The sequence below is a fragment of the Vombatus ursinus genome, unplaced genomic scaffold, assembly GCF_900497805.2.
Source record: "Vombatus ursinus unplaced genomic scaffold, bare-nosed wombat genome assembly UNPS02014789.1, whole genome shotgun sequence".
NCBI lineage: Eukaryota > Metazoa > Chordata > Mammalia > Diprotodontia > Vombatidae > Vombatus > Vombatus ursinus.
In genome coordinates, this window is record NW_020954567.1 from 19,140,253 (window position 1) to 19,151,603 (window position 11,351).

The following is an 11,351-nucleotide window of genomic DNA, read 5'->3' on the forward strand; positions in this document are numbered from 1 at the left end:
GTTTGCTGAGGGGTAGAGGTCGGAGGAAGCGGGGAAGAAGGGAGGAGGACCCAGCCTAGGGAAATGATGTTGTTCGGTGATTTGTCCCTTTCCCCCCCCTCCCCCTCCAGCACTCCTCTTCTATATTTCAACGCGTGGCTGTTGAGGTTCCCTGCCCCCCACCCCATAAGAAATCCTGGTGCCCTTGAATTTTGCATTTCGTGTCAAGTCTGACGTGTTTCGTGAGAGGTTGGGAGAAGAGTGAAGTGACAGCTAAATATTCCCACCTGTTCTCATTCTGAAGCCCACAGTCAACCGCTGCCCATTCTCAGTCCTTTCCTCTCCTCTCTTCTGCCCAGCCCACAACCCTTGCCCAAGCCCACTCCTTTCTGCCTAATGTTTAGTCACCCTCTATACTTGCGAGGTTTCTGCTGTGATGGTGGTTTAAATTGTCTCTGCTGTTTCTGATGAGAATTGTCCAAGTGCTGAGTTTTACCCAGGCAAATTTCGGGGCCTTGCTTTCGCCCAGGCACTGCTGTTAATATCGTTCACACTTCAAAAGGAGGGGAAGTATAAGTGATGGGCAGAAGGAATCAGATAGGGACTGAGATTGCTTCAGGATTATGTTTGCTTTGATTGAGGGCAGGTTGGATTTAGAGTTGTCTGGGGAAAAGGAAGGATGTGTTCTGTATTGATGAAGTGCTTGGAAGTGACACATATTTATACTCTTGTTTGGAGTCTTAGGGCTTTCCAGGGTCATGATTATGTTCCTGGGGCGAGGGGAAGGAAGTATAGGTCCGACTTTACAGAAACTTGAGGATGCTTGTGAATAGGTGGGGAAGTGGGAAAAGAATGGGATGAGCAGAATAGTATTCTTCAACAATAGTTTTGAATTCCCTAGAACTCTTCTTGAAGAGCCCAGATTTTATATTATAGAGAACCCTTTTCCAGGTTTGGGAGATTTGCCTAATGATGGTAAAGGCAGAACTCTCTTAGGCATCCAGAGAAAAGTGCAGTCTTGCTTCAGCTATGACATCAAACAAGTCAGTACTGGCTCATGCCTTTATATCCCCATCTGCATTGGAAAAATGGCAATACCTCTTCCCTCTCCCCAGGACTGGAGGGGTGAGGGGATTATCTGTATGCATTTAAAATGGTTGGAGATCTATGGCCAGGAGAGTCCAATGTAAGAAGGAAACTATATGATGACATCATCAATATTGCAGTAAGCACTAATAACCTGGGTCCATTTTAACCTTGGAATATCTCCCCAGCCCCCTCCAAGGAAGCAACAAAATAATCTGTTGATGTGGATCAAATAAAATCCCTTGTGTATTTTGCCCAGAACTCTCTGCTTAGCTTCTGGTTTGCCCATACATAATTAGAAATGAGAGTTGCTTTGTCCAGAAAACACACATTAGTCTGGGCGTGAACATCTCCAGGCAAAGGATGTACCACCATGATTAGTGCTGGGTTTAGATAAGTATCTTCTTCTACTATATGCAGGTGGATGAGTTGTGGTTTCCTTCACCAAGGGACAGAGGACTAACATTTTGATTGATTCTGGCTTTGACTTTGGAAGGGAGAAACAATCTGTTGGACACCCAAGAGCAGTTAGATACACCTAGCCCTCCTCAATTTAATGTATGAACCAAAGTGATATGGGGCTACTTAAAGAGATCAACAAAATGGGTCTTTTAGGACTAAACTGAAATTGTGTTTGGACACTCAAGGTAGAGACAGATTTGGGAAGCAAGGTATTTCAATTGTATAAAGTAAATGTAAGGACGTATGTGTGATCTTGTGAAAATAAAAGGGAAAATGTCATTAAGTCAAAGACCTCTGTTTTTGTCAATGTGGGAAGCATTCTGTTCACTATGCCAGGTTGCCTCTTTGCAAAGTATAAAGTCCATATAAAGGGACATTGGAGGAAAATCCACATGTGGAAGGTGATACCTAAGCTGTGCTTTGGAGGAAACTGGGGATTCTATGAGACAAAAATTGAAGGGGTGTATTCCAGACATGGGACATCGCTTAGGCAAAGGTTTGGAGGTGAGAAATTGAATCTGCTTCTGATTCTATACCTTCTCCTTCTAAACCCTATGACTAAATTAATTGTTTAAAGATTACATAGCCAGGAAACATTGGATTCAGGACTTAAACCCAGGTCTCCCAATTTCAGATCTAGTGTTCTCTCCAACACAACATATTACCTCTGAAAAAAATCATTGGGTTCCTAAATATACCTTTGAGGATTCCTTCCCTATCAGCCCAGATTCTCAGTTAGTTGCTATGTCTCTCCCAGAATTCCCCTCTGCTGATTTCCCAACTTGAAAGCAGAATAGTCAGTCAACAGATATTTGAAAGGAGAGTAATAGGGTACTAGGCACTATTTTCATTCCCTTGTATACAGAAGGAGCCAAGGAGATGAAAGACTTGCTCCCAGGCAGAACAAGCCTGGTCCCTCAAACACCTTCAGATCACCACACGTCAGCTCAGAAAAGACCTTTCTTCTCTGCCTTCTTAGATCAGTTCTGGCTCTCCACTACCTACACAACAGCCAATGATTTCCCCACAATCTCTCACTAAATTAACCTTCCCTATAGCAGCTTGTGCCAGCTCACTTTATGACTTTAAAGAACTCCAAGGATTTTCTTCCTCTGCCCGTTTTTGCCAGGCTTTTTCTAAGTATAATCAAATAAAAAGATCAGATTCTCTTGAATCTGAATTTCATATTCTCTTGTGGCCTTATGTGTATACCTTATGGCAGGTGGTGGTGGTGGTGGTGGTGGTGGTGTATGTATGTGTGTGTGTGTGTTGTTTTCTTTGGGTATGACACTTATTGAGAGTAGTGTGATGATGAATAGGCCTCTTGTGAAGCATTTTGTGGTTTCATACAGGCTGAAACCATTTTTAAGCCTTGGAGCTATTTGCTACTTTGTAAAAATCAACTCCAAAGGTGGTTATTTCACTGCAAACCTTCCTCTTCCCACATAGCTCATCTACAAAGACTCACCTTTGACTCTCCCTCAGATTCAGAGGGAAAAAGTTTGAATTTTCCCCACTGCCTGTAAATTCTGGAACAGACAGGGCAGTTGCATCATCTGGCTGCTGTTTGGTCCTGATGATGGGCATGAAGTAGGACTGAACTCTAGGCGAATTCCACAGCACTGTTGGCTAAAAGCTTCCACACCATTAGCAATGTTGCTACTGACATTGAATTCATGTGTTTTTAAGTTATTTCTCTTGAAGTACCACCTGACTCAGAAATGACCACTGACTTGTCTGCCTAATAACCTGGCACTATGGGAATTTGCCGGGTAATCTTTGTAAAGGGCATCCTGCCCTGATGATGACACCTTTGTTCTGCCACTGTTAGCATAGTAAGAAGGAATAAATGCATTTTATCTTACACTATTTATACAAGAAAAGCAGCAGCAACATTATGTTATCCACACACACACACATACCAACAGATGGTCTTTGAAAATCATTATCAGCTTAGTGGCTTACTTTTAAGTAGATATTCATTGTACTATTACTGATGACTTCTTAGTTCTTATAAGATATCATACTGTGACAGTAGCACACAGTAGGCATTGCTTCCTGACATTTGTCAAATCACCAGGAGAGTGCTACTACACACAATAATAATGTTACCATTCATATAGCACTTTACAATTTATAAAGCATTTTTTTCACAACAACCCTGTGGGATACATGGTGTAAAGATTCTTATCTCCATTTTACAGATGGGGAAATTGAGGATCAGAGAGTCTGGGTAATTTGCTCAAGGTCATATAGCAAATTAATGTCAGTGCTAGGACTGAGACCCAAGTCTCCTGGCTCCATATCCAGGGCTCTTCCCTACACCATCCTGTCTGGTCATTAAGAACAGCTCAAAAACAATTTTAGAAAAGGAATATTTTAAAAATATAAATATTTACTATATGTATATAATGTTTTTATATATTCCTGATCAATAAGAACAATAAAAATGATTTGGAAAAGATTTAACTTGTAAATCTGTATTACATGTATGTAATATTGGATAAGCAAGCATACTCATGAATGTATATAAATACCCATGTACACATATACATGTATATATAATGTGTGTATATGTACATATATATACACACACATACGTATTAAATACACACACATACTAAAAACCGCATTTTAGATGTGTTAAGCTAGCTATTTCACTCTGTATTAGATCTCCTTCAGTGCCTAGAGTAGAAGACACTCAACCAACAAATACTTTCTGGATGGTTAGTGCCTTAGAAGTTTTTTTATTTTTTTATTTTTTAGGCAATTGGGGTTAAGTGACTTGCCCAGGGTCACACAGCTAGTAAGTGTCAAGTGTTTGGTCTGAGTTCAGATTTGAACTCAGGTCCTCCTGACTTCGGGGCTGGTGCTCTATCCACTGTGCTACCTAGCTGTCCTGCCTTAGAAGTTTTAAAGTTATCATATACACTTCTAGGTTAGTTCATGCAATAAGACAAATTCCCTCCCAAAGGTGGGAGTCAATTTATACTCAAAGTCAGCTTCTATTAGAACCATAGTCAAATGAACTGTGATTTTATCAGTTGGGCACTCTCACTTACCAAAGCATATTGCAACCCAGTTATGACTTAGTAGACAAATCCTAGGGAGTTTTTGAGGCTGACAGAGCTTAAGTGACTTGTGCATGGTTATACATCTAGTAATGATCAGAAGCAAGATTTGAATTGATGTCTTTCTAACCTCCATCTACCACACTGGGCTGCCGATTACACTTGGAAAAAATATTGTTCAGCTATTTAGCCAACCTGAGCTACTCACTTGTTCTCTAATTTACACATTTATACATGGGAAAACATTTTTGTTTTGTTGTTGTAATTTTGCAACATTCACTTTCAATTGTTTTGTGATTGTTTCTGTTTACATTGTTGTTGCTGTTGTATTTATTGTTTTCTGGCTTTGCTTACTTTGTTTTGCTTCAGTTCATTTAAGTCCTTTCATGCTTTTCTGTATTCATCATATTTGTCATTTCTTACAGCATAGTAATATTCCATTGCATTCATGTTCCATAATTTGCTTAGCCATTTCCTGACATATGTGCATCTATTTTGTTTCTAGTCCTTTGCTACACCTGCACCCCTGCAAAGTTTTGCAATAAATATTTTGGTGTATATGTGGGTATTCTTTTTTTTAATCAAAGACTTCCTCAAGAGCATATGCCTAGTAGTGAAATCTCTGAGTCAAAGGATATGACATCTTAGCCACTTTCTTTGCATAATTCCTATTGTTTTCCAAAGTAGTTATACAAATTTGCAGGTCCATCAACAATGTACTAAGTATGCCTCTCTTCCCACAACACCTCCAATATTGATTATTTCCATCCTTTGCCCTCTTTGCCACTTTTCTGGGTGTGAGATGAAACCTCAATGTTGTTTTGATTTAAATTTTTCTTATTATTGGCAATTTTAAGCATTCTGTTATATTGTTATATGGTTGTTAATAGTTTGCAATTCTTTCCTTCTTTTTTTTGAGAAATATTCATATTCTTTCACCATTTATTGCGGAATGACTTCTGGTTAGACCCACATTTTCAAACCAGATGTCAAATCCAGCTCAGAATGTTAGAGGCAGGCATAAAGATATGTTTATTTATCCTTTCCACCTCTAGTTTCTGTTATGATTTTTATTATGATTACTGATGGGGATAGCAATGGGGGTAGGAGAAGAGGGCTAAGCAGGTCTACCATTTTTGCTCTCTCCAAATTTCCTATTCTCTACTGTAAACCATTGACTTACTGAGACTTTCTTTTTGAAAAGGGCTCAAGGCAATCTTTCCCCCATTCAACAAATATTTGAAAAGTAGTTTTTAAGTGCAGAAAACTGTGCTAGGTTCTGGGAGAGAAACAAAATTCAGTTTTTATCCTTATGGAGCCCATAGTCTAGAACCGAGATAAGACATAAATATAAAAGGCAATTGTAATAATAATAATGATGATGATAGCAGCTAGAATTTATATAGCTTTAAGGTTTACAAAGTGCTCATTTTATCCTGGGAGGTAAGTATTATTATTTCCTTCATTTTATAGATGAGAAAACTAAGTCACAGAGAGGTTATGTGACTTGCCCGCAGTCACCCAGCTACTACTCTGTATTTCATGAGAGATGGATTAGAGAGGTAGGAAAATGGGGTGCTGTGTGAGGTACTAGGTAAAAATCATCACTGAGGAGGAGCCAGGGAAGAAATCTTTGAGGAGGCATTATTTAATTTGAGTTTTAAAGGACAGGTAGTAATTCAGCTGGCAAACCTGGAGAGAGCACATTTTAGCCCTAGGGAATAGCCTAATCAAGGACTTGGCAGCAAGAGAACAAAGAAAAGTATGTTTGAGGAACAAAAACAGCAGTATTGTTTGGTTGGGGCCTAGAGCGGCTTGAAAGAGTATAATAGGAAATAAAGGGGAAAGGGTGAAGTTGTGTACCTTTGCCTGCCTCAATTATAAGTGGAAGCGTCTGAACGTAATTGAGAGTCATGAAAGGTTTCTTTGAGCAGGACAGTAGGGTGTCCAGATCTAGGCAAAAAGACTGGCAGAGTCTCAGAAGCAAACAAGTATTTATTAAACACCTACTATGTTCCAGGCACAGTGCTAAGCACCTTACAACTACTATCTCACTTAATCCTCGCAACAACCCTGAGAGATAGGTGCTATTATTATCCCCATTTTACAGATGAAGAAACTGAGGCAGAGAGAGGTGAAATGACCTACCTAGGGTCACACAGCTAGTAAGTGTCTGAGGCCAGATCTGAATTTATCTTTTGACCCAGGCCTAGCGCTCTTATCTATTGTGCCATCATCTGCCTCAGAGGTGTTAGGGACCTCAGAGACCATTTGGTTCAACCCATAGCTGACCAAGAATTACTTCTACAAAATCCTCCACAAGGGGTCATTCAAGCCTCACTGGAAAAACCCTCTTGAGGGGAACTTAAGACCTTCTGCAGCATCTTATTGCTCTCTTGGGCCACTTGGTTAAGGAGTTTTTCTTTACATTAAAACAAAATCTAGGGGCAGCTTGGTGGCGCAGTGGATAGAGCACCAGCCCTGGACTCAGGAGGACCCGAGTTCAAATCCGGCCTCAGACACATAACACTTACTAGCTGTGTGACCCTGGGCAAGTCACTTAACCCCATTGCCTAGCCAAAAAAAAAACAAAACCCAAAACCCAAATCTGCCTCTTTGCAAGTTCCTGCCATGGCTTCTGGATCTGCTCTGGCGGTTAAGTGGAATAAGTCTCTTCCACACAGTAACTGTTGTGGTCAGATCAGATCAAGTAGCACTGATTGAATACCTACTATGTACCAGGCACTGCGCTAAGTGCTAGAGACACAAAGGCAAAAAAGAGTCCCTACTCCCAAAGAGATCCCAGTCTAATGGGAAAGGAAACATGCAAACCACTAGGTGCTCGTGCGCACACACACACACACACATATATACATATATATATATATATATATATATATATATAACATATATATGTAACATATCTATATTTATTACAGGATACATTAGGGATAATCTCAGAGAGAAGGCAACAGTATTAAGAAGGATTGGGAAAAGGCTTCTTGTAGAAGGTGGGATTTTAGGTAGGACTTGATGGAAGTGAGAGAAGCCAGGAGACAGAGATGAGGAGGGAAAGAAAGCCAGGCGTATGGGAAAGCCAATGAAAATACATGCAGCGGGGACATGGAGTATCACATTCAAGGCCAATGAGGAGAGTGAGGTGTAAGAATGCTGAAAAAGGTAGGAAGGGGGCAGGTTATGAAGGGCTTTGAATGCCAAATAGAGAATCTCATATTCGATCCTGGAGGTGATAGGGAGTCACTGACATTTATTGAATAGAAGGATGACACAGTCAGATCTGTGTTTTAGGAACATCAGTTTGACACCTGAGTGGAGAGAAGTCTGAGGCAGAGAAACAAGCAGAAGGCTACTGCAATAGTCTATATGTGAGATGATGAGGGCCTGTAGTAGGGTGGTGGCCATGCCAGAAGAGATAAGGGGACATATGCAAGAGACATTATGAAGGGAGAACAGCAAGACTTCAACAGGCAACAGATGAACTATATGGGGTAAAAAGAGTGAGGAATTGAGGATAACATCTAGCTCTTAAGCCTGGGTGACTGGGAGGATGATGGTGCCATAGAGAGTAATGGAAACTTAGGAAGAAGGCATGGTTTGAGGGCAAAAATGAGTTTCTTCTCTGTCCTGTTTCAATTCAATGTGATTCAACAAATACTTTATTAAGGGTCTATGTGCAAGACACTATGATAAATCCTGCCCACGTGAAGGCCAAACTGACATAGTCTTTACCTTTGAGGACTTTACATTCTACTGATGTAATAACACATACACAGAAAAGTATCACTCAATGTCATTTGACAAAGGAGAGCATCAGAGAAGGCTTCATAGAAGAGGTGGCATCTGAACTGAGTCTTGAAAAAAGATAAGGATGTCCAAGAGGTAGAGATGCAGAGGGAATTCATTTGGAACATAATCTGTGCAAAGGGAAGGAGACAGAATGGAATGTTCGGTTTCAGGTAGTAATCCAATTTGGCTGGAATTCATAGTGCATGAAGGGAAATTTCATGGAATAAGATTGAAATAGTGTACCCAAAGGATTGATGGGCCTTTCTATCTCCTGGTGACTGAACTACCCTACATGTCTTGTGCCCCCCTATTAAAATGTGAGCAGCTTGAGAACAGGGATTGCCTTGCTTTTCTATTTATATCCTTACTGCTGTCTATAGTAAATGCTTAATAAATGCTTCTTCATTCATTTGTTCAAAGATAGATTGGGGCCTATTGTGGAGAGCCTTGAGGGACAAGTTAAGGAGTTTGTATTTATTTCTGAATTTTAAGACTGTAAGTTCCATAAGGATGGGAGCTATGTTTAATGTAAATTTTGCATCTTCTCCCATTACCTTGCATGGTGTTCTACAGATGGTTGGTGCTTAATACCTGTCTGTTGAATTGAACTGAATTTCAAGAACTGATCACTTATTTCTCTAAGCGGTTGGAAGCCCTTCTACTATATACTGCAGAAGAGATTTGTTTGTGGGGCTCTTAGCCAGGGAAGATTCTATTAGAGGATTTAATCAGCAAGCAGGGCACTGGTCCAGGGCAGAAAGAAAGAAGCAGTTCAATTAATTCCAGAGATCTCAGTCAGAGACTCCTCTGACCTGTTTCATCCAGAAATGGGAAAGGGGCTTCATTTGAATCTAACCCTTCAAAATGGGCAAGACTTACAAATATTGTGATCAATGATTTTCATATGTCCGTAGTCATGACTAGAGTGCCTTGGAAACATTTTCCCCTTTACACATGTTCAGTGCAGCCAATTTGGTCTTGTTCATCACATAATATTCCATCATTCTAGGGGGAATGTGCTCCCCTCCTCACCTCAGTCTCTTGGAATCCCCCCTTCTCACCAAAACTTAACCCAACTACCACCTTCTTCTACATATGCCCTTCCCTAACCCCCCCCCCCCACAAGCTGATGGTGCCTGTCCTTAAAATTTTACCTTGTATTGTCTATATGTGCATGTATGTATATATATATGCATATATGTATGTGAACATGCACACATGTATACACATATATATGTGTATACACACATATCTCTCTCAATAGAATGTAAACACTCTGAGGGCAGGGACTGTTTTATTTTTGTCTTTGTATTCCCAGTGCTTAACACAATACCTGGTACATAGTAGATCCTTAATAAATGCTTAATTAATGATGATGATGATGGTGGTGGTGTTGATGATGATGATGATGGTGATTATGATACCCCACATGATTGTTTTCAGAAGGAAGAGTAAGAGAACAGACTTGGATGAGAGAAACTCTTCCAGTTCTTTTTCTAGGTGGCCTACGGAAGGTCTCCTCTCTTTTCAGGTCCTCCATTCCTCCACCTATAAAGGGGAATAATCATTGCCTCTGTTCAGATCTTGAAAATGTGTTGGACTGACTGCCAAGCTTGCAGAGGGGGCAGGAGGAGGACGTATATGCCACATGCCTCCCCAGCTTCTGTCAAGCCTTCTCCTGCCTCCTAACAGATAGAGTACACCACGGGTTCCAGCTGCTACCAGAATGGCAGGTTCAATTTAGTCTCTCTTCATTAAGTATCCCCTTATTCACTAGGCACTGAGGGGAGAGCAGAAGAAAAAGACACAGTCCTTCCCCTCAAGGAGCTTATGATGTAGGTCGGGTGGAGAGACACAGGAACCAATTGGGAGAGTATAAATAACAGTATATTATCAGGTGGTATGGCAGAGAGAATGTACCATAGAAATTCAACAAGGGGGAGACGGGGGGGATGGAAAGCTTCATGGAGATAGTGGGAGGAGCTTGGTCCTGAAGGATAGGTAAGATTTGTTTAGGGCACTCTGCCTAGGATCAGGAAGACCCAAGTTCAAATCTGACTTTAGACGCTTACTAGCTGTGTGATCCTGGGCAAGTCATTTAACCTCTGTTTGCCTCAGTTTTCTTAACTGTAAAGTGGGGATAATAATAGCACCTACCTCCCAAAGTCATTGTGAGAATCAAATGAAATAACAATTGTAAAGCACTTGGCATATAGTCAGCGCTATAGAAGTGTTGTTGTTAGATAGAAAGAAGGGGAGGTCTTCTAGGAAGCAGAATAAATATGGTCCATGTGAAGAGGCCTGCCTTACCAAAGTGGAGGATGTGGATAAAAGAAAAATGACTATCTTATCTATCTATCTATCTATATATGATACTTACACTTTAGAGTCATTCTCTTCTTTGATGCTCACTTCCTCATGAGACAGATAAGTACAAGGATGATTATCTCCAATTTATAGATATAGAAACTGACATATAGAGAAATAGAGTCATTTACCCAAGGTCTCTCAGCTAGTAAGTGTCCAAAATGGGACTAGAAAAGAGGGCTTGCCTCCAAATGAGGTCAATCCAATAAATATAATTATTAAAAACTTATTTTGTGCAAGACATTGTGTTAAGGTCTAGGGAGACTAAGACAGAAATGGGAAGGAAAACAAAAACCCAGTCCCTACCCACAAGGTGCTTATATCCTGGTGTGGCAATACAATATCCAAACAGATGAGCAAAGAAGAAACAATCTGAGGTGAGAGCACTAATAACCAGTACTAGTTACTAGTGGGGTATCACTGAGATGATGAATGAGAAAGTGCTTTGAAATTATAAAACCCTATTTGAATATAGTAGTAATAGTAGGAGTAGGAATAGTAATAGTAATGGTAATAGTAGTAATAGTACTAATAGTAGTAGTAGTAGTAGTAGTAGTAGTAGTAGTAGTAGTAGTAGTA

At 40.3% G+C, this 11,351-nt stretch overlaps 1 protein-coding gene across 1 annotated transcript in view; it reads left to right on the forward strand.

The window, feature by feature from the left end:
- FAM163A (family with sequence similarity 163 member A) overlaps positions 1 to 11,351 on the forward strand; it is a 127,663-nt gene that overhangs the window by 1,010 nt on the left and 115,302 nt on the right. The gene's annotated exons all lie outside the window — the stretch shown is intronic.